General features: G+C 41.4%; 1 pseudogene; it reads left to right on the forward strand.

The window, feature by feature from the left end:
• The first annotated feature begins 22,857 nt into the window (after positions 1-22,857).
• LOC129040393 (small ribosomal subunit protein eS26-like) lies at positions 22,858-23,255 on the forward strand (annotated as a pseudogene).
• Positions 23,256-23,493: the final 238 nt, after the last annotated feature.

Here is a 23,493-nt window from a genome sequence, read left to right on the forward strand (position 1 = left end):
TCAAAAAATTTGTAGCCTGACAAGGCAATAGAAAAGAAAATCCCATCTTCTGAGAAGAAATTCAACCTGGGTGCAGAAATTTGCATAAGTAACAAGGAACAAAATATTAATCACCAAGACAATGGGGAAAATGTCTCCAGGGCATGTCAGAGAACTTTCTGCAGCCCCTCCCATCACAGGCCTGGAGGCCTAGGAGAAAAAAGTGGTTTTGTGGGCTGGGCCCAGCATCCCGTGCTGTGTGGAGCCTAGGGACTTGGTGCCCTGTGTCCCATCTGCTCCAGCCATGGCTGAAAGGGGCCAACATAGAGCTCAGGCCATGGCTTCAGAGGGTGGAAGCCTCAAGCGTTGGCAGCTTTCATGTGGTGTTGAGTCTGTGAGTGCATGTAAGTTAAGAATTGAGGTTTAAGGCTGGGCATGGTGGCTCACGCCTGTAATCCCAGCACTTTGGGAGGCTGAGGCGGGAGGATCACAAGGTCAGGAGATTAAGACCATCCTGGCTAACACGGTGAAACCCCGTCTCTACTAAAAAATACAAAAAAATTAGCCAAGTGTGGTGGCGGGTGCCTGTAGTCCCAGCTACTTGGGAAGCTGAGGCAGGAGAATGTCATGAACCTGGGAGGTGGAGCTTGCAGTGAGCCGAGATCGTGCCACTGCACTCCAGCCTGGGCGACAGAGCAAAGACTCCATCTCAAAAACAAAACAAAACAAAAAAAACACAAACCAAACAAACAAACAAAAAAAGAATTGAGGTTTAAGAACCTCTGCCTAGATTTCAGAAGATCTACAGAAATGCCTGGATGCCCAGGCAGAAGTTTGTTGTAGGGATGGGGTCCTCATGGAGAACCTCTGCTAGGGCAGTGCAGAAGGGAAATGTGGGGTGGGATCCCCCACACAGAGTCCCTACTGGGGCACCACCTAGTGGGGCTGTGAGAAGAAGGCCACCATCCTCCAGACCCCAGAATGATAGATACACTGGCAGCTTGTACCATGTGCCTGGAAAAGCCACAGACACTCAATGCCAGTCCATGAAGGCAGCTGGGAGGGAGGCTGTATCCTGCAAAGCCACAGAGGCAGAGCTACCCAAGACCATGGGAACCTACCTCTTGCATCAGCGTGACCTGGATGTGAGACATGGAGTCAAAGGAGATCATTTTGGACCTTTAAGATTTGACTGCCCCGCTGGATTTCGGACTTGTGTGGGGCCTGTAGCCCCTTTGTTTTGGCCAATGTCTCCCACTTGGAATGGCTACATTTACCCAGTGCCTGTATCCCTATATATCTAGGAAGTAACTAACTTGCTTTTGATTTTATAGGCTCATAGGCAAAAGGGACTTGCCTTGTCTCAGATGAGACTTTGGACTGTGGACTTCTGAGTTAATGCTGAAATGAGTTAAGACTTTGGGGGACTATTGGGAAGGTGTGATTGGTTTTCAAATGTGAGGACATGAGATTTGTGATGGGCCAGGGGTGGAATGACATGGTTTGGCTGTGTCCCCACCCAAATCTCATCTTGAATTGTAACTCCCACAATTCCCATGTGTTGTGGGAGGAACCCAGTGAGAGGTGATTGAATTATGGGGTCAGGTCTATCATGCACTGTTCTCATAATAGTGAATGAGTCTCATGAGATCTGATGGTTTTAAAAATGGGAGTTTCCCTATACAAGCTCTCTTTCTGCCTTCTGCCATTCATGTAAGACATGACTTGCTCCTCCTTGCCTTCCACCATGATTATGAGGCCTCCCCAGCCACGTGGCATGGTAAGTCCAATTAAACCTCTTTCTTTTGTAATTTGCCCAGTCTCGGGTATGTCTTTATCAGCGGTGTGAAAACGGACTAATACAACCACTAATAAAGAGTGAGATATGGAAGGTCTGCAGTTCGCTGATGCTCCCTAATGCCTATTTAAGATGAGGCCACAGAAGATAGTGGACAAGAAACAACCTCAGAGAGCAAAACTGGAAGCCTCCAAAGGAGTTTCCCAGAGAGCGCAACTGAAGGTCCCAGGTACTGCCTGGGAAGGAAGTCACTCTTCCTGCCCCATAAGATTTAATATTGCTGTAGATCAGTGACTATAGCAGCCTTTCCTTTCTCCCCTTTCCTAGTGGGCAGTTTCAATGTTTTAATCTTTTTTTTTTTTTTTCCTGAGACGGAGTTTCACTGTTATTGCCCAGGCTGGAGTGCAGTGGCGCGATCTCGGCTCACCGCAGCCTCTGCCTCCCGGGTTCAAGTGATTCTCCTGCCTTAGCCTCCTGAGTAGCTGGGATTACAGGCGTGCGCCACCGCACCTGGCTCATTTTGTATTTTCAGTAGAAACGGGGTTTCTCCATGTTGGTCAGGCTAGTCTCGAACTCCTGATCTCAGGTGATCCGCCTGCCTCAGCCTCCCAAAATGCTGGGATTACAGGCATGAGCCACTGCGCCTGGCCTCAATGTTTTAATCTTGCTCCTACTCCACCTTTGTATGTTGGGTAAGTTGGGGGCAGTTAACTCATTTTTAAGTTTTTTGATTGCTGGACCATGAGGTGCTGTCTGTACCAGATGGAAGGTACATATTTCCCAGAGTTCCTGAACTTTGACCTGGATGCAGTATCTGGATGAAATTTGAGAACTGTATCTCTGGGAGAGATTCATTGTGTTCTGTATATGAGAAAGTGTGTATCAATATTTGGCAATCAAAGAAGTAGACATGGCAGAGAATGTTAATTGCCTAACAAAAATCCATTTCCGTCGCTCTCTTGCAAAGTGTCACTTTTAGCTGGTTATGTGGAAACCAAGCTACAAGGTTCCCAGGCGTGCTGTTAGATATAGCTCTATGACTAATATTTGATAATTGAGATGTAAGTAGAAGTGTTGTGTGGTACTTTGGGTAAGTCTTCCTGAAAGGGAAGTATGTTTCTTGAAATGGATGTGAAATGACTGGGGTGATAGCTATCTTGGATCAGGAGGAGAAAGGCCAGACTCTAGGAATGGCAGAGTGATGTATGTTTGGGAGTGTAGATCTCTGAAAACTCTAGTGAGAGCCCCTTTTGTCCATACCTTTGCTGAGTCATGTGTTATCAAACTTAATGGTCTTTCCAAACTGATGAAATATGGTGTTTTATAGATTTAGTTACTATTTTGCTTTGAGTGAGATGGAGAATCTTTTCATATATTTAAGAACCATTGTGTTTCCTTTAGTGCATTTTCTGTTGGCATGTTGGCCTTTTTCATATTGATTTATAGGTTCTTTTATTTATTCACTTTTTAAATGATAGAGAAGGGGTCTCGCCATGTTGCCGCGGCTGATCTTGAACTGCTGGACTCAAGCAATCCTCCCACCTCAGCCTCCCAAAGTTCTGGGATTACAGGTGTGAGCCACCACACCCAGCCTGTAGATCCTTTTATATTTTACAGAAATTATATCTGTGATATGAGTGGTAGGTATTTTTCCAGTTTGTCGTTTGACTTTGATTAGAGCAATTTTTCTTCCAAGCTTCTCTTGGTATATTTTGTTTTAAATTTTTATTTTATTTTATTTTTGAGACAGAGTCTTGCTCTATTGCCCAGGCTAGAATGCCCAGGCTCAAGGGATCCTCTCATTTCAGCCTCTTGAGTAACTGATTACAGGCACATGCCACTTCACACAGCTAAATTTTTGTATTTTTTGTAAATTTTTGTGTTTTTTGTAGGGATGGAGTTTTCCTATGTTGCCCAGGCAGGTCTTGAATTCCTGGGCTCAAGGGATCCTCCCACCTCGGCCTTCCAAAGTGTTAGGATTACAGGCGTGAGCCACTGTGCCCAACCAAGTTTTTTTTGTTTTTTTTTTTTTGAGACAGAGTTTCAGTCTTGTTGCCCAGGCTAGGGTGCAATGGCGTGATCTTGGCTCACCACAACCTCTGCTTCCCAAGTTCAGGTGATTCTCCTGCCTCAGCCTCTCAAGTAGCTGGGATTACAGGCATGTGCCACCATGCCCAGCTAATTTTTTTGTATTTTTAGTAGAGACAGGGTTTCTCCATGTTGGTCAGGCTGGTCTCAAACTCCTGACCTCAGGTGATCCGCCTGCCTTGGCCTCCCAAAGTGCTGGGATTACAGGCATGAGCCACTGTGCCCGGCCATAGCCAAGTATTATTTTACATCCCACTCTCACCTACTTTTTCTTATTAGAAAAAATAAGTTGCCTGGGAGAAAGGAGAATAAAAAGAGGAGTGAATGAGGGGAGTATCTCCCAAATAATATATTTAAGGTGACTGTTATTTTTTCTCTCTGTGTTTCAGTTTGGATATATTCCTCTGACCTGTCTTCAAATTAATTAATCTTGTTTTCTTTTGCACTGTGAATCCAGCTGATAAATTCTTAATTTCTGATATTGTATTTTACAAATATTGAATGTCTACTTAATTCTCTTTAAGAAAGTTTCTAATTCTCTGATTTAATACTTCATCTTTGCATTCTCATTGTCAATCTTTACCCCTCTTTTCTTTAACATATTAATTGTAGTTATTTTGAAGTCTTTCTAGCTAACTTCAATATCTGGATCATCTCTACCTGCTTCCATCTCTTGGCTACTAGTCACTTAAAAAAAAAAAATAAATAAACACTTTTTTTTTTTTTTTTTTTTTAGAGATAGGGTCTTGCTCTGTCATCCAGACTGGAGTGCAGTGGCACAATCATAGCTTACTGCAGCCTTGAACTCCCAGCTCAAGTGATCCTCCTGCCTCAGCCTCCTGGGTAGCTGGGACTACAGCTGTGTGCCACCATGCCTGGCTACTTTTTTTATTTTTGTTTTTTGTAAAGGTAGGGACTTGCTTTGTTGCCCAGGCTGGTCTCAAACTCTTGTCTCCAAGCAATGCTCCCATCTCAGCCTCCCAAAGCACTGGGATTACACGTATGAGCCTCTGTGCCTGGCTGGCTATTAGTAACTTTAACCAGTTTCTTGCCTGGTAAACTTTTCATGCTAGATATTATGAATGATATTTTATAGAAACTCTGGATCATGTTAACTTCCTCCAAAGAATGTTGAATTTTGTTCTGGCTGGCAATTAAATGATTGACAGACAATTTTAATTCTGATGAAAATTGGATTTAGGCTTTGTTATGGTGGTTTTACATCAGTTTTGACCTTACTCCTCAGGTATAATCCTTACTCCTAGAGGGTAATGTACATTCTTAGAACATGACCTTTTTTGCTTTGTGACTCATCTGGAGGTCTGGGAATTCACCAATATTTCTTTACCCTGGCTGGATTAGAACTCCACCACATTCCCAGCACTGTGTGGCCTCTGAGATTTCCGTTTAGCTCTCCAGCCTCCCAGCAGTTATTCTCTGATAGAACCTGGGTGTCTTACCCTACAGTCAGGTCATATGGCCTGGGCTCAAGGACCTGAGAAGAATGTCTATAAACTTTCAGGGTTCGATCTCTGAAGTCCTCTTCTGTGTGATTCCCTGCTCTGCAGCACCTGGCTTCCAAATCCCAGCCACTGTGGCAGGCACAAATTCTAGTTTCTCTTTCCTCTGCCCTATACAAATGCAACTTTCCACTTGGACTCAACTTCTCAAGCGGGGGGGACATGAAGCTCACTTCGTTTGGTTTCTTTCAAACATCATAACTGTTTTAACTGGTGTCCAATCCCTGAAAATTGTTTTATCTATTTTGGCCAGTTTATGGTAGGAAAGCTAAGTCTAAGACTTACTGTCATGGCTGGAATTGGAAGTTAGAGACAACTTTCTTTTTTCTTTCTTTCTTTTCTTTTCTTTTTCTTTTTCTTTTTTTTCTTTTTTTTTTTTTTTTTTTGAGACAGAGTCTTGCTCTGTTGTCCAGGCTGGAGTGCAGTGGTACGATCTTGGCTCATTGCAACCTCCGCTTTCTGGGTTCAAGCAATTCTCCTGCCTCAGCCTCCTGAGTAGCCGGGATTACAGGCACGTGCCATCACACCCGGCTAATTTTTGTATTTTTAGTACAGACAGGGTTTCACCGTGTTTGTCGGGCTGTTCTCCAACTCCTGACCTCGTGATCCACCCGCCTCGGCCTCCCAAAGTGTGGGGATTACAGGCGTGAGCCACCGCGCCCAGCCTATTTTTTCAATTGACACAGTTGTCAATGACAGATGGAGTTGACGTATATGTTTGGCTTGATCTTATTTTTCTTTAGATTTCTTTTTTGGTTATACTTCCTTTTAAGTAAACAGAGGCTCTAATTAAAAGTGTTGATGTGGATGAGTAGATTATGAGAATTTTTAAATGCTTTGAAGAGAACTCCTATGAGTTATTTTTCATTGAAAAGATCTCTGTAGAGCTGTTAGTTTAATTTCTATTTTTTAAAGTATAAGATTCGTCTCTGAAAGCCTGTAGCTGTAGGAAACTCAGCCTATGTCAATCCTTTTTCAGTTTTTTTTTTTTAAGCTCAGTTGGACCAAAATATGTGACTGTCATTTTGCTTTCTGATTATATCAGAGAATGCATAGATCTAAAAATGATGGCAAACAAAATAGGCCTAATCTCAAATAAAACAACATTTTGAAATACAACATATTAGGACATATGGGGGTGAACCTAAAAGTCTTTTTAATGTTCTGCACGCTACAACTACTTAAGTTTTGGATGGATGCAGTGGCTCACGCTTGTAATCCCAGTGCTTTAGGAGGCCGAGGTGGGCAGATCACTTGAGGTCAGGAGTTCAAGACCAGCCTGGCCAACATGACGAAACTCCATCTCTACTAAAAATACAAAAATTAGCTGGGTGAGGCGGTGAGCACCTGTAGTCTCAGCTACTTGGGAGGCTGAGGCACAAGAATTGTTTGAACCCAGGAGGCAGAGGTTGCAGTGAGCCGAGATCTCACCATTGCACTCCAGCCTGGGCAACAGAGCAAGACTCTGTCTCAAAAAAGAAAAAAGACTACTTAAGTTTTAAATTCTTAAATAACAGAGATAGGAGGCAGAGAAATTCTGGGCAGACAGGGTCGGGTCCCCGGTGAAACCCCACCTTCACCATCAAAAACAAACAAACAAACAAACAAAAAACAGCCTGAAACCGGCAGCCCAAAGTGAGAACTTCTTTGCTGTTTGCCTGTTCTCTCCTGATTGGTTCTTTCTGAATAATGCCTTTTTTTTCTTTACCAACTGAATGTTGCCTTTTTCAAAACCACCTATGGCCCATCCTGCCCCCATCATGTGCCTATAAAGACCCCAGATTTGGTAGAGGGGAAATGGCCTGACTTCAGAGAAAAGACAGCCTGACTTCGGGGAAGACGACCTTCCCTTCCCATCCCCTCTCCAATTCTCCTCTTCGCTGAGAGCCGTTTTCGTGGCTCAATAAAATTCTCTGCCTTCAGCATCCTGCAATCATCTGTGTGACCTCATTCTTTTTTTTTTTTTTTTTTTTTTTTTGAGATGGAGCCTTGCTCTCTGCCCAGGCTGGAGTGCAGTGGCACGATCTTAGCTCACTGCAACCTCTGCCTCCCGGGTTCAAGTGATTCTCCTGCCTCAGCCTCCCGAGTAGCTGAGATTACAGGTGCCCACCACCACACCTGGCTAATTTTTGTATTTTTAGTAGAGACGGGTTTCACCATGTTGGTCAGGCTGGTCTGGAACTCTTGTCCTTGTGATCTGCCTACCTCGGCCTCCCAAAGTGCTGGGATTACAGGCGTGAGCCACCGTACCTGGCCCAAACCAATGTATTTCTTAAATATATTTGATTGCTGTTTTGTGCCTCCCTAAAATATATAAAACCAAGCTGTACCCAGACCACCTTAGGCATATATTCCCAGGACCTCATGAGGGCTGCGTCACAGGCTATGGTCACTCATATTTGGCTCAGAATAAATCTCTTACAATATTTTACAGAGTTTGACTCTTTTTGTCAGCACTGCTATAACAAAATACTACAGAGTGGGTGGCTTAAATGAGAAATGTATTTTCTCACAGTTCTGGAGGCTAGAAGTCTAAGATCAAACCTGTCCAACCAGACCTGTTGACAGTTTTAGTTTCTCTTGAAGTGTCTTTCCTTGGCTTGTAGGTGGCCATCTTCTCACTGTGTCCTTGCCTAGCCTCTCCACTGGCACATGCATCCTTGGTATGCTTTTCTATTTTTTTTTTTTTTTTTTTGAGACAGGGTCTTGCTCTGTTACCTAGGCTGGAGCGCAGTGGCGTGATCCTGGCTCACTGCAGCCTCAATCTCCCAGGCTCAAGCTATCATCCCACCTCCGCCTCCCAAAGTGGGATTACAGGTATGAGCCACTGTACCCAGCCCCTTCCCCTTCTTATAAGGACACCAGTCATATTGGAGTTAGGCACACCTATATAACTTCATTAGCCGTATTACCCTTTTTAAGACCTTATCTTCAAATGCAGTCACATTCTAAGGTACTGGGGGTTAGAACTTAAACATGTAAGCTTTAGGATGATTCTGTTCAGTTTGTAACAATGATCTTGTGTAATCCCCTCCCCTTGAGTGTGGGATGGATCTAGTCACTTGCTTTTAATGAATCAAATATGGCAAAAGTGATGCTATGCCACTTTTGATATTAGGTTACAAAAGACTGTGACTTCTGTCTGATTCAGTCTCTCTCCCTGGCTCTTTTTGCTTGTTCTGATGCCAGCAAGCTGCCATGTTGTGAATTGTCCTAAGAGAGAACCACATAGCAAGGAACAGAGGGTGTCCTTCAGCCAACTGCCAGCAAGGAACTGAGGCCCTCATTCTGACAGCCTACTAGGAATCCTGCCAACAGCCATGTGCATGAGCTTGGCATCAGATTCTTCTGCAGTTCAACCTTAAGATGACTGTAGCCTTGGCTGACACCTTGATTGCAGTCTGGTGAGAGGCTTTGAGCCAGAGGATCCAGCTAAACTGCACTGGCATTTCTGACCCACAGAAACCATGAGATAATAAATGTTGTTTTAAGCCACTGAGTTTTGGGGTAATTTGTTACACAGCAATAGATAGCTATTATTATTGTTTATTGTTATTATTTATATTATTTTATTGTTATTTATTGTTGAGAACAAATAATAGTTACCACTTATGACTAAAGTTGGTCCTTTGTATCCATGGATTCCACATCCATGGATTCAACCAACCATGCATTGAAAACTACAACAAAAACCACCCCCAATAATAAAAAGAATACAACAATGAAAAATAATACAAAATTTTCTAGGCTCTCAGGCCTTCCTGGTAAAATTAAAAAAAAAAACAAACCAACAAATTAAAAAATACAGTATAACAAGTATTACATAGCATTTACATTGTCTTTGGTATTATAAGTAATCTAGAGATGATTTCAAGTACATGGGAGGATAGTACATAGGTTATGTGTAAATATTTTATATAAGGGACTTGAGTGTCCATGGATTTTGGCACCTGAGGGGGTCCTAGGATTAATCGCCCATGGATACTGAGGAATGACTGTATTTATGTATAGTGCAATGCTATATTTTTCCATATATCATTCCCTTAATCTTCACAACAATCTTTTAAAATCCTGTTTACAGACAAGAAAACAAGTCTAAAAGGTATTAGATGTTATGCCCTAGTTCATACATCTAAAAATGATAGATCAGGGATTTGAACCCATAGGCTGACTCCAGACCTGGCACCAGGAGAGTCTACATAATTTATGGGGCCCTGTGAAACGCAAAAATATGGGGCTGCTTCTTTGAACGTTGTTCAAGATGGTGACAGCAGAGCATTAAACTGTGATTAGGGTTATTTTGAGTACAGGGCTCTCTGGGCCTGCACAAGTTGCTTTCCCACTGAACTTGCCCTGCCAGCACTCTTGCTTGCTATGCAATATTGCTTCCCATCTATAAATAGGAAAATATTTCAGATGAGGATCCTAAAGCCAGTTGGAAAAAATGACAGGATCAGGTGTCCTCATTCTAAGCCTACAATTTATTTCTCTGTATCACACTGCCACTCTAGGGCAGTAAACTCACACTCTACCTAACACCTTACCTGGGCTTGAACCTCCTGCAAGATCTTCTCACTGATGGACTATTCAGCCATGTTGCTAGGAACACTGATGCCCTTCCTGCTTGAATGGCCATATTCTAGCACATGTTCTACTGAGGGCATATTGCCTGCATAGGGAAGGGGCACACAGCACCAGGGAGCACTGCAGCCAATTCCAATACCATCTGGTGAGCTCTTTGCTATCTAGGCAACTATTTCCTTGATGGCTTCCTGTCAGTAAAGGCGGGCAGGATGGCAGAGGGCAGTAAAGAGTTAACGCAGCAGGCCTGGGTTGTCCAAACACCGCACATTCCAAATGTCTTTAGGACTGGACCTTGACCACCTGCTGATAAGCTCTAAGCCCTTGTAAAATCCCACCATAAGAGTTTATTTATATACCTGAGGCCATGGGCCATTCTGGATATTATATATTAACAATGTAATTTAAGATGAACACCTGTTTTTGTTGTTGTTTTTTGCCTGAGGGCCTAGGCCACTGCCTTATCAATTTGACCTCTGAGGGCAACTAGAGACTTAAATTGTTAAGGTTAGTCATGTGGTTGCTCCATAAAAGCCCTGGATACCAACCTTTGGGTGAGCTTTTCTAGTAGGCAACACTTCACATCTATTGTCACACATCATTGCTGGGAGAATTTAGCACTGTTTGTGCAACTCCATTGGGAGAGGACAACTGGAATCTTATACCTGGTCTGTGCCCTTTGTTAATAACAACTGAGATTTTTTTTCAGGATTAATGAAAACATCAAACCTCAGATTTAGGGAATTCCCTTGCTGATTTTAAACTCTATCCTTGCCATGTGGGCCTCTCCATAGGATAATTCACAGCATGGCAGCTTGCTTACATCAGAACAAGCCAGCAAAAAGAACCAGAGAGGGAGAGAGGGAGAGATTTAGCAAGACAGAAGTCAGTTACAGTCTTTTGTAACCTAATATCAAAAGTGGTATATCACTTTTGCCATGTTTGATTCATTAGAAGCAAGTGACTGGATCCATCCCACACTCAAGAGGGAATTACACAGTCATTTTCTTGTGAAGATGAGAACAATGACTTCCAAGCTCTTTCAGTGTTGGACTGGAAACTGGAAGTCCCCATTACACTACTAAATTAATACACATTAACTTCTTTGTCTTGTTAAAGAAATATGGATTCTGAGTGGACTCTTCCAGCTTTCAACAGTGGGAGAAATATTTATGATGAGCAAAACAAAACACAAGAATGCAACATATTTGTAGTCTAATTTTTTTTAGCCCTGAATTCAGAGCTTCAAATGTAATGTAATCTTAACATGTTTCTTTTCTTTTTTTTTTTTTTTTTTTGAGACAGAGTCTCACTCTGTCGCCCAGGCTGGAGTGCAGTGGCATGATCTTGGCTCACTGCAACCTCCGCCTCCGGTTCAAGGGATTCTCCTGCCTCAGCCTCCCAAGTAGCTGGGACTACAGGCGCCTGCCACCACACCGGGCAAATTTTTTTTGTATTTTTAGTAGAGACTGGGTTTCACCGTGTTAGCCAGGATGGTCTCGATCTCCTGACCTCGTGATCCGCCCGCCTCGGCCTCCCAAAGTGCTGGGATTATGGGCGTGAGCCACCGCGCCCGGCCAACATGTTTCTTTAAAAAGCACAGAAATAAAACTAGAAGGAAGTATTCCCAAAGATTAACAATGAGTAAATATTGATCTTAATCATGGTATATTGGAGGATATTAGCTCTTTTTTTTTTTTTTTTTTTTTTGCAACCTTAGCATACACCAGAGGATGCTCTTATTTTTGGTTTTGTTTTCTACATTGAGCATATATGTCTTAAAACTTCCAAAAAATGGAAAAATGTGTTTTCCCCTGAAGTTGTCATGGAATAAGGAACAAGGCATCTTAATTTGGGAGCATATGCTTAATGAAATGGCTTATTTTATTTATTTGTTTTTAGAGACAGGGTCTCACTCTGTCACCCAGGCTGGAGTGCAGTTCTGTAATCATAGCTCACAGGGCCCTTGAACTTCTGGCCTCCAGCGATCCTCTGGCCTTAGCCTCCAGAGTAGCTGGGACTACGGGTACATGCCACCACACCCAGATATTTGTTTTTATTTATTTATTTATTTAGTTAATTAGTTAGTTAGTTAGTAGACATGGAGTCTTGCTATGTTGCCAAAGCTGGTCTTGGGCACCTGGTCTCAAGTGATCCTCCTGCCCTGGCCTCCCAAAGTGTTGGAATTACAGGCATGAGCCACTGTGCCCAGCCTGGCTTATTTTACTATGTGGTAATTATTGCTAACATGTTAGGAAATATGCTGAAGAAACATGAGCCTCGTCCTTGTTGTTATAAATTGACCATTCCCTATTGTGTTTGTCTTTGTTATCTCTAATCAGTAGAGTGAATAGTGTGACGACATGAAAAGGTTTGATCTGTACTGGCTGTTTCCCAATCTCCCTGGAAATACCAGCAAGATAAATTCCCCATTGCGCTGGATGATTGTGAGTGAGCTACAAGCAGAACTTGATATGCTGAAACATAACACAATTTGTAAGACATTATTGAACTTCTTAGTCAAAAGCAGATATCAAAGTATATGTTGATTAAATGCATATTGCTGAGATTTTTTTCCCCTGAAATTCACCTACCTAGATGATAAGTAATTGCACCACATCTCCTACTAGTGCCTTGTTAATTCTAGAAGTCTGTAAGAGACGTGCTTTGTGTTACTTCATCTTACTGCTTCTATCCTTTTGTAAATTACTAAAGATCACTATTAATTTGAGCTCATGACATCTTTCTGATATTTTCCTTTGGTACATGTGGAACTGAGTGATAAATGTGGTTCTTTGTCATGAGCGCTATGGTCGTAATAGCTTCCGTTTATATTTGTCCCTTCCTTTGATCTCTTCTTTCGCCTGTGCATGCTGAATCACTTCAGGCCCCCATCTCTCTTTGGCAATCATGATTCCTTCCTGTATTTGCCGCTGTTCTCCCCATCTCATGCCAGCCTTCATATTGTCTTTGGTAAACATCCTCAGACATGCTGTTCACAAAGCTTAGATGGCTCCGCACTGCCTGGCTGTCACGTTCAATCTCACAGAACGCTATGGTGTCCCAACCTGTCCTCATAACCCCATTCTCCACTGTGGCACCTCATCGCAGGCTGCGGTCAAGCTGGAGTTCTTCATATCCCCAGAACCATCATTCCTCTGCATCGTGGCCCTCACTCTTTCTTGGGTCTGGGAGGCCCTCTCCTCATCTCTGCTGACTGAAATCTTACTTGTCTTTATGACCTGCTGCAGCGTGACACACTCATGAGGTCATCTGTGATTCTTGCTCAACCCTCTGCCTCAGGGAAATCAAATTTTCTTTTCTTTTCATTCCTATTATTCTTTTTCTTTATTACTAATATGCTAGTCAGTCTCCTATTTGAGGTACAGTTATTCTCATGCATGCTTATTTCATCCACAAATTTCCAAATCTCCACAAAGATCAAAACTACCATTGTCATCTCTGTCTCTTCAAAGTGCCAGACAGGTGTTGTTGTCATTGATGAATTTAATTAGCTTAGCACTTAATGATTTACAGAGTGCTTTGACAGACGTCTGTTCTCTCATCTGCCCCAGCCAACTCTCACAGGTAGGCTGAGCAGGTATTATTGAAATTACATAGATGAAGCCACTGGGGTGCCAAGAGCTTGGGTGCCAAGAGCTTAGTTGCCAATCGATGTGGACAATAACAATTGGATGACTGCAATTTATCTCATTTAATCTTCATATCAACCATACGGGGAGGGTATTGTCATCTGTGCTTTACAGTTGGGGAAACTAAGGCCCACGGACACTTGGAACAACTTTCCTAATACTCTAACTAGAATGTGACAGAATAGGGGCTCAGAGCCAGTCTGCCTAACAAGTGGCACCTACCTTTTTCCACTGAGGGGTACTCTGTTTCTCTAATTTGGCATTGAAGATAATTAAATATGATTAGCAAGTATGGCTTCTGTTTAACGTTTAGTCTACACCTCTTGGGGCAAACGTGGGTGTCTGACCATTTGGGGACTGTGGACTTTGGAAACATCTCCCCAGGACCTCGGTGTCCAGCAGGGGGAGCAGTAGAGCAGCATCTGTCTGGTAAGAGGTCTGAGCTCCTGTCCTGGTGCTGGTGGCTTTGCTGTCTTAATATCTCACTTGGCTTCTGGCTGGTAGTTCAACATCAGTGGTTTGCCATTGTTTTCCCTTTGTTACGAGGATGGCCTCTGCCATTACTGTTGACCTGTCTTAGATGGCTCAGGAATTGATGTCACAGAGAAATGCTGTCTTTGGTTCCCTGTGCTTCATAGGGCAAATATAATGAGAAGCCACATGGGTTAAGAAGCCGACCTGAGAAAACATGGTAGGACTGTAGTATGTGTTGTCTTGTCTTTTCTGCAACAAGGGCAAGCATAAATAAAAACAGAACATGGGAGATGGTATAAAGTAGTGGGGAGACTAGGCTCCTGACAGGCAGAGTGTAGAAGGCAGATGGTGGAGGTGGGCCAGGGGAGGGGTACAGAAGGCTCAGGAGGCAAGTGGTGAGGCCACGAGGGTCCAGGCGGGTAGCGATGGGCTGAATGACTGAGCAAATGGTACTGCATGCCTTGGAAGCTGGTGGGTTATGTTTGGCCTGCAGAGATATCATTGAAGCAGAGATGGCAGGGATACAGTTGTGGTTGAAAGCTAAGTAAGGATGTAACAATGTACAAAGCTCAGAACTGTGGCTGGAATTGGGCTTTGAGGCAGGGAGCTGGAAGTCTGGAAAGATGAACTGGGGCCTGGCATTGAGCTTGTCAGCATGCGGTTAGGGGAATGCTTATGGCATGTAGGAAGGGATATACTCATAACCCTGAGAAGGCAGGCTGATGCTGGCAAGCAGGTAGAGGTGAACGCATAAGGAGGATGGCACCAGAGAGGACCATGGCTTGGCAGAACTTGCTGCAGGAGTCCTGCACCTCTCTTTTCAAGGTACCCATCTGTAGTGCCTTCTGAATCCAGCTCCCCACATTGTTTGTCCTGTGGTGGGCCTGCAACCAGTTCTGTTCTGGAATTACTTGCTTAGTGATATGCTGGTAGATGACACATTGTACTTTGATGGTGGGGGTGGGGGCAATAAATTTTCGAATTAAAAATTCTTCCAGAGCCAAGGAAATACAGCTTTTTTGGCCAGTGCCTGGATGGAAGGAACAGACACAAGTGCACAACAGTTTCATGTACATTACCTCACAGAGGAGGTATTTTGAGATAGGAGTCATGCTTTACGCCCCCTCAAGTATGCCTTGCTAAACATCCTGATTACTCAGAAGATTGTCATCTGAAGCCGAGGGGTCTAAGATTCCTGGTGGCCACCGTGACTTGTCTCCCAGCAAAATCTGCTTTCTTTTTAATTTCCTGGTCTTCAGCGCAAATGCATTCTTCTCTTGATTTGTGACAGGCTGAGAAGAAATTATTAGGTTCCTGTTCCTTCTATTGTTGACTGGGATTCAGATGGGCATAGGTTTGAGCTTCTCTGATGACCCATGGAATAGTTCCAATTATTTAGTGGAAATGAAGCAACTGTTTCAACATGAGATCCACAGAACTTAAGAAGACATAGTGCCAAGAATTCATTTCCAAGTAGTTAGGGAAACCATTAAGCACTTTTGGTTACTGATGCCAAATTAAGAAACTCACTTAAGCTAAGGCTCATTGTTGGCTTATCAAAATCATAGTTTTGAAAACTCAAAGTATTGAAAAAATGTTCTTTATTAAAACCAAGGAGAAGAAATATGTCTAAATGAATTTTTTTGATGCAAAATCATGATGTGTGTTTAAAAATAACATCCTCCCCCCAATTTTAAAAGTGGTGAATGCTCATGGTAGAAAAAATTGGGAAATGTGAAACTAAAAAATTAATTAAGAACATAGCATCTGTAATCTTCTACTTAGAAATGTCCTCTCAAGATTTTAGTGGATTCGTTCTGGGCTTTAGTTTCCAGTTGTGTGAACTGGCTTTTGTTTTTTTCTCCCAATAATGCTATGTAGTGAGCATTTTCCAATGTCATTCAGAATAATTACAAACCTTTTAAATGGCTGCATAATCACTGTGTGAATGTGCCATTATTTAATTTTTTAATTTTAGAAATTTTCATGTAGAAATAATTTGTCTTACCCAAAGTTGCAAAAACAGCACAAAGATTTTTAGTATACTTTTCAGCCAGCTTTTGCAAATGTTAACATCTTGCATAATCATGTACAATGATCAAAACCAGAAAATTAACTATGATACAATATTTTAATCTTCAGACCTCACCCACATTTCATGAATTGTTCCACTAATATCTAGGACCATGTCATGCATTCAGTTGTAGTGTCTCCTTAGTTTTCTCCATTTGGGGATAGTTCCTTCATTTTTATTTGTCTTTTATTACCTCAATTTATTTTGTAGAATGTTCTTCAATTTGAGTTTGTTTGACATTTTCTCGTGATTAAATTCAGGTCATGCATTTTTGGTAAGGATACCACAGAGATGACGTGCCCTTCTCTGAATCTCAGTGCATCAGTTCAGAAGGTGATGTACCATAATTTATTAAGACATTTTTCTGGACTTAAACATTTAGGTAGTTTCTGATTTTTATATGTAATTCTGCATCTTTATATTCTTTACATCTGATTCTTTTCTTTCCTTCTTTTTTTTTTTTTTTTTTTTTTTTTGATGCAGAGTCTTGCTCTGTCACCCAGGCTGGAGTGTGGTGGTGCAATCTCAGCCCACTGCAACCTCCGCCTCCTGGATTCAAGTGATTCTTGTGCCTCAGCCTCCTGAATAACTGGGATTACAAATGCACATCACCACACCCGGCTAATTTTTATATTTGTAGTAGAGACGGGTTTTGCCATGTTCCTCAGGCTGGTCTTGAACTCCTGACCTCAAGTGATCCGACTACCTTGGCCTCCCAAAGTGCTGGAATTACAGGAGTGAGTCACCACACCTGGCCTATATCTGATTATTTTCTAAGAAGTGATTCTTAAAAATGGAATGACTCAAAGAATGTAACTTTTTTTTTTTTTTTAAGAGACAAGATCTGGCTTTGTCACCCAGACAGGAGTGCATGTAACCTCAACCTCCTGGGCTCAAGCAATCCTCCTGCCTCAGCCACCTGAGTAGCTGAGATTATAGGTACAAGCCACTGCATCTGGTGTAAACATTTTTAAGGCTTTTGCCAGCATATTTCAAAATTTTTTTCCTGAAAAGTTTTATCCATTTACTTTTATGAATGGAATGCCTCTCTCTCTGACCTTGCCATCACTCAATGTTATTAGCAACAAAATAAAATAAAAACTCTGTTAATTTGATTACTATGGAGGCCAATCAGCTTTACATGTATTTCTTGACCATTTAATTACTCTCACACTCTTTTGCACAGTACTAAGTGCTTTGAATATACTGTCTCATTTAATCCTTCTAACCACTCCCTGAGGATAATATGATTATTATTTATATTTCACAGATTAGAAGAACCTTGGGGGGGTCAGAATATTTAAATAATGTTTAATTTTAATGTTTAAATTCAGATAGCTATTAACTGATGGAGACAGAATTAGAACTCAGAACTTCTGATTTAAAAGCACATGCACATAACATTTATGCTATCATCTCTTTTTGTGTTACAAAGTATTTTCTTTAACAATGACAGCTTTTATGTTTAATACTTCCAACATCTTCAAAATGGTAACAGAAAAACCTGTGCTGAGTGGTTTAATTCTTAAAATGTGAAAAGCTTTCAGAAAATGAGAACTCAGAAGGGTTTATTCTTTTCATTAAAAACCTGTGAGTTGCTGAATTTCTTAAAATTGATACTGAGCTCTTTAAAAATAATTGCAGTAAAATTGCTCCTTTAAAACTTTTGGTGTGTGTAAAACTCTGTTTTAAAAGCGCAAAACTCTTCTAATCTTTCCTCCTTCTGTTTTAGGAATGATATCCTCATGAAAGCAAAGAAAATAAATAGCTTAGTTTTTTTTTCTTTTTTTTTTTTTAATTTAAAAGAGACAATAGTAACTCCAGACATTGGTTTCCCTCTTTCGTTTTCGAAACGCTCATAGTTGAATTACCTACCCTGTGAATAAGTGAGGGCAAGTTTTTCTATCTCCTTATGGAAACAGAAGCTGAGAAAGGTTCAGTGATCTCTGTAGTCATACAGCTAGTTTATAGCAGATTTGGTACCAAAATATAGGCTATGTATATATGAGCCGTTTCCACCATATAAAAATAACTTCGGAATGAGGTGTGAAACACTGAAACTCTAAATACTCCTCAAACTTTTATGTCTTTTCTGAGTAAGAAAACAATATCCATTCTGGATACCTTAATTTTGGTATCTCACAAATTATCTTAAGAAACAGGGCTGGGCGTGGTGGCTCACGCCTGTAATTCCAGCACTTTGGGAGGCTGAGGCGGGCAGATCACAAGGTCAGGAGATCGAGACCATCCTGGCTAACACAGCGAAACCCCGTCTCTACTAAAAATACAAAAAATTAGCCGGGCGTGGTGGCGGGTGCCTGTAGTCCCAGCTACTCAGAAGGCTGAGGCAGGAGAATGGTGTGAACCTGGGAGGCGGAGCTTGCAGTGAGCCGAGTTTGAGCCACTGTACTCCAGCCTGGACAATAGAGCAAGACTATGTCTCAAAAAAAAAAGAAGAAGAAGAAACAACACGTCAAAAATGAAACTTATTTTCTCCCTAAATCTATTTTCTCAAAATGTCAGTGAATGCCTCCACCATTTTTCCATGTGCTTAAGCCAGAAACTTGGGAGTCATCCTTAGCTCCTTTTCTCTTTCATTCAATCCTCAAGCTCTGTGGTTTTATCTCCTGAGAACACTCTTATTCCCTTCCTTAGTTTAGACTATTACAGTATGGAGTTGACCCTTCAACAAAATGAGGGCTAGGAGTGCCATCCCCCCACACAGTCTAAAAACCCTCATGAAACTTTTTACTTCCCCCAAACTTAACTACTTATAGTCTACTATTAACCAGAAGCCTTACTAATAACATAAACAGTAGATTAACACATCTTTTATATGTTATATATATATTATATACTGTATTCTTATAATAAAGTAAGCTAGAGAAGAGATAATATTATTAAGAAAATCATAAGGAAGAGAAAGTATATTTACTATTTATTAAGTGGAAGTGGATCATCCTAAAGGCCTTCATCCTCATTGTCTTCATGCTGAGTAGGCTGAGGAGGAAATGGAGGGGTTGGTCTTGCTGTCTTGGGGGTGGCAGAGGCGGAAGAGGTAGAGGGAGCAGGAGAGGCAGGCACCCTCGGGGTGACTTTATGGAAATACATCATAATTTCTGTTCGACTTTTGTGCTTTTACATTTATTTTAAAATGTTTCTATATGATACCGATTCTTCTTCCACTGTTTGCTTCTGTTTTAGTGCCTGTAACATAGCAGAGTCCACGTCTTAAAAGTAGTCCAAAGCAGTCTTGAATAATCAGAACCCTTCTGCCAGATTGTCTAATGTCAATTTGTTTCCTGGCACTGCTTCTACATCTTCCTCATCCTCTGGCACTGGTTCAGAAGCACTCGTCTCCATCAAACCATCTTCTGTTAATTTCTCTAGTGTGGTGTCTATTTGCTCTTAAATATTTCCATGATCACTATCTTGAAGCTTTTCATCACCCACCCTCTCCACCCCACTGTTTTTGTCATATCCAGTTTCTTTCATGATTTCCTTGATTGGCTCTGTTGTTAATCCTGTGACGTCATGTACAACCTCTGGACGGTTCTCTTCAGCAGGAATGTATTGTTTTGGGCCTGATGGCTTTCATGACTTTTTCTATAACAATGATGGCATCTTCAATGGTGTAGTCCTTCCAGGCTTTCATAATGTTCTATCAGGGTTCGCTTTCATAATGTTGACAATTCTTTCCAGAGAGTACACTGTGTAATGAGCTTCAGGGTCTTTATGACCTCCTGATCTAGAGGCTGAATTAGAGACCTTGTGTTTGGGGGCAAGTAGACCATCTCAAGGCCTTCAGTGTTGAAATCCTGGGGTTCTGGGTGGCCAGGGGCATTGTCCAATATCAAAAGAACTTTAAAAGGCAATCCCTTATTGGCAAGGTGCTTCCTGACTTCAGAGACAAAGCATCAATAGAACGAATCCAGAAAAAGTGTTCTTGTTGTTCAGGCCTTTTTGTTGTATAATCAAAATACTTATAGTTGGTATTTATATTTTCTCATCAAGTCTCAGGGGTTAGCAGCTTTTTAGTTAAGAGCAGTCCTGGTCAAAAACCTGACTGCATTTGCACAAAACGGTAGAATTAGCCTCTCTCTTTCTGCCTTAAATCCTGGAGCTCACTTCTCTTCTTTACTAATAAATATCCTTTATGGCATTTCTTTTTTTTTTCCCAGAACAGGGCACTTTCATCTACATTAAAAATAGGGAATCTGTTCAGGCAGATAACCTTCCTCCTCCATGATTTTCTTAATGGCATAAAGGAACTCACCTCTTGGTCAGCAGAGTTTGCTCCTCCTGTTATCCTGACATTTTTAAAGCAAAACCTCTTTCTAAAATTATCAAACCATCCTTTGCTGATATTAAATTCTCCAGTTTTATATCCTTCATTTTCCTTTTGTTTTAAGTTGTTATTTAATGACTTTACTTTTTCTCTAATTATATTCGAGCCCATAGATATGCCTTTCTTATAGCAATCCTGCCCTGCATAAAAGCTGCATTTTCTTTATTTTAAAGACAGAGTCTCACTCTGTTGCCAGGCTGGAGTGCAGTGGTGTGATCTAGGCTCACTGCAACTGCCGCCTCCCGGGTTCAAGCAATTCTTCTGCCTCAGCCTCCTGAGTAGCTGGGACTACAGGTGCACACAACTACACCCAGCTAATTTTTTGTATTTTTAGTAGAGACGAGGTTTCACCATATTGGCCAGGATGGTCTCACCCGCCTTGGCCTCCTAAAGTGCTGGGATTACAGGTGTGAGCCACCATGCCTGGTAAAAGCTGCATTTTCAATATGAGACAGAAAGGTGTTTTGGAAAAAGTGCAAAATTTTTGCACCTACTGGCGTAGCTGAATTGACAGCTTCGCGAATTTCCTTTTCTTGTTTTACAATGGTCCTTACGCTGGATTTATTTATCTTGAATTGGCAGACAACTGGAGTTGCAGATCTCAATCTATGGTGCATATCAAGCAATTCAACTTTTTATTGTAATGTTATGACTTTTTTTCTGCTTTTTGGGAGCATTTCCAGCATGACTTACTAGTGGCACTTTGTATGGGTCCCCTGGTGTTATTTAAGGTTAATGGTGTTATACTTAAGCATGCTGAACCAGAAGAGGTCACTTTTTACTGTGACACACAATTTACTGGAAAGATGAAATGTTCACTCGGAGATAATTAGTGTTACATGGTGTTAAGCACATACTTGTGACACTTGAGCTCACTGCAGTAGCAGCAGGAGGTGGCTACAAAATTATTACAATAGTATAGTATTACTACAGTTAATTTTATGTAGTTATGATTTAATACTACATTTTTATATTTGGTTACATTTGTCTTGACTGTGAATAAGTGTTCACATGTGTTTTGATGGATTTTAACTTTTTATGGTAGATTTGTGTATATTTTATGGTAGTAAATTGTAAAATAGACTAATAACTACATATTCTATGCCTTCATGACATACCTTTTTCTTAATTTTTAAAATATTTCTCAACTGTGGGTTTGTGAGTTTTTTTCAAATTATTGTAAATCTCCAAAATCTTTTCTAATACATTTGTTGAAAAAATCCACATGTAAGCAAAACTTTGCAGTTCAAACCTGTGTTATTTGAGTCAACTATGGCCTTTTTCCTGAGTTTACAGCAGTTACCTAACTGCAATCTACCCCTCCAATCTTGTCCCCTGACCTATCCCATTCTTCCTTATGTGGCATCAAGAATGGCCTGGCTCCAGGCCGATAGCATCTGTCCACCTAGCTGGGACATGGGTAGAGGAGCTGCTCTCAATTGGCCATCCAAGGAAGATATTGTATGGACGGTTACAGGGGGCTTGGGTGTAATTGATATCCTCAACCCATTGTAATATTCTTTTGAATTATATCAAACTACACCATCATGTCTTCTCATATCAAGGACATACTAAGGGAGTTACAAATGGATGGACACATGACAGCTAAGGTCTGACTGTCTCAATCAGGTTTAACTAGGTCCTAGCAAGGCAATTATTCAGAGCCTTCTTAGTTTAACAGCTTTGATCTTCCTGGGAGCTGAATTTGACTAGAAGGAAAACTGCTGATTGTGATTAATGTTATATCCAAGGATTTTTGTGGGAAAGTATATGTGCGTGCACGTGTGTGTGTGTGTCTTAATGCTTAGTCTGTCTAATGATAGTATCTGAATCCTATCAATTTTGTGTTCTGCTGTCATGTAGAAATGATTCACTTGGGACTAAAATTGTCCAGATGGATGAATTCTTTGGAGAACTGAGGATTTACTTCTTTAAACTAGAAAACTGTGTATTCGGCATTTTGAATCAGAAATGTGTTATATACTCCCCCATCAATGTAACCAGTATAAATTGTTGTTTTATTGATTACTCAGGACTTTAAATATAAGTGGGCACAGTGATGTTTCTAGGATCTATTGAGAAATAGCAAGGTATTTGCCCCATCATTAAATAGCCACAGATAGCTATTTTCAACTTTTTGTAGTTTTTCTGTCTCTCTTCTAGTTGATATTTCATGCTGTTGCCACTGAGTTTACCTGTAGCAACTCTTGTTCCCATTTCCAATTTTGTTGAATACTGGAGAAACCAAACCAAGCCTTAGATCGTTGTATGTAACACAAGAGTAAATAGGTCCAGAATAAGAGTGTAGGGGCTTATCGCTCTCTCTGGTCTGTGCCTCTAAGATGACAAAGAAAAGAAGGAACAACGGTTGTGCCAAAAAGGGCTGCAGCCACGTGCAGCCTATTCACTGCACTAACTGTGCCTGATGCATGCTCAAGGACAAGGCCATTAAGAAATTCGTCATTCGAAACATAGTGGAGGCCGCAGCAGTCAGGGACATTTCTGAAGCGAGCGTCTTCGATGCCTATGTGCTTCCCAAGCTGTATGTGAAGCTACATTACTGTGTGAGTTGTGCAATTCACAGCAAAGTAGTCAGGAATCGATCTCGTGAAGCCCGCAAGGACCGAACACCCCCACCCCGATTTAGACCTGCAGGTGCTGCCCCACGTCCCCCACCAAAGCCCATGTAGGGAGCTGAGTTCTTAAAGACTGAAGACAGACTATTCTCTGGAGAAAAATAAAACGGAAATTGTACTTAAAAAAAAAAAAGAGTGTAGGGGCTTAGCTAAGATCAAAGTGTATACATGTCAGAACAGAGGCTTTGTTATATCCATTATTTGAAATTGGTCTTTAAAGACTAATAGTAAAATAAACATCCATATATTACATCTGCCATTTGCAGGTCAAAATGGTAGATTATTGGCAGTTTCATCTGGTTAAACCTAATATATATATACCATGCTCGAGTGAGCTAGGTC

This window comes from Pongo pygmaeus, chromosome 6 (genome assembly GCF_028885625.2).
Source record: "Pongo pygmaeus isolate AG05252 chromosome 6, NHGRI_mPonPyg2-v2.0_pri, whole genome shotgun sequence".
Taxonomy (NCBI): domain Eukaryota; kingdom Metazoa; phylum Chordata; class Mammalia; order Primates; family Hominidae; genus Pongo; species Pongo pygmaeus.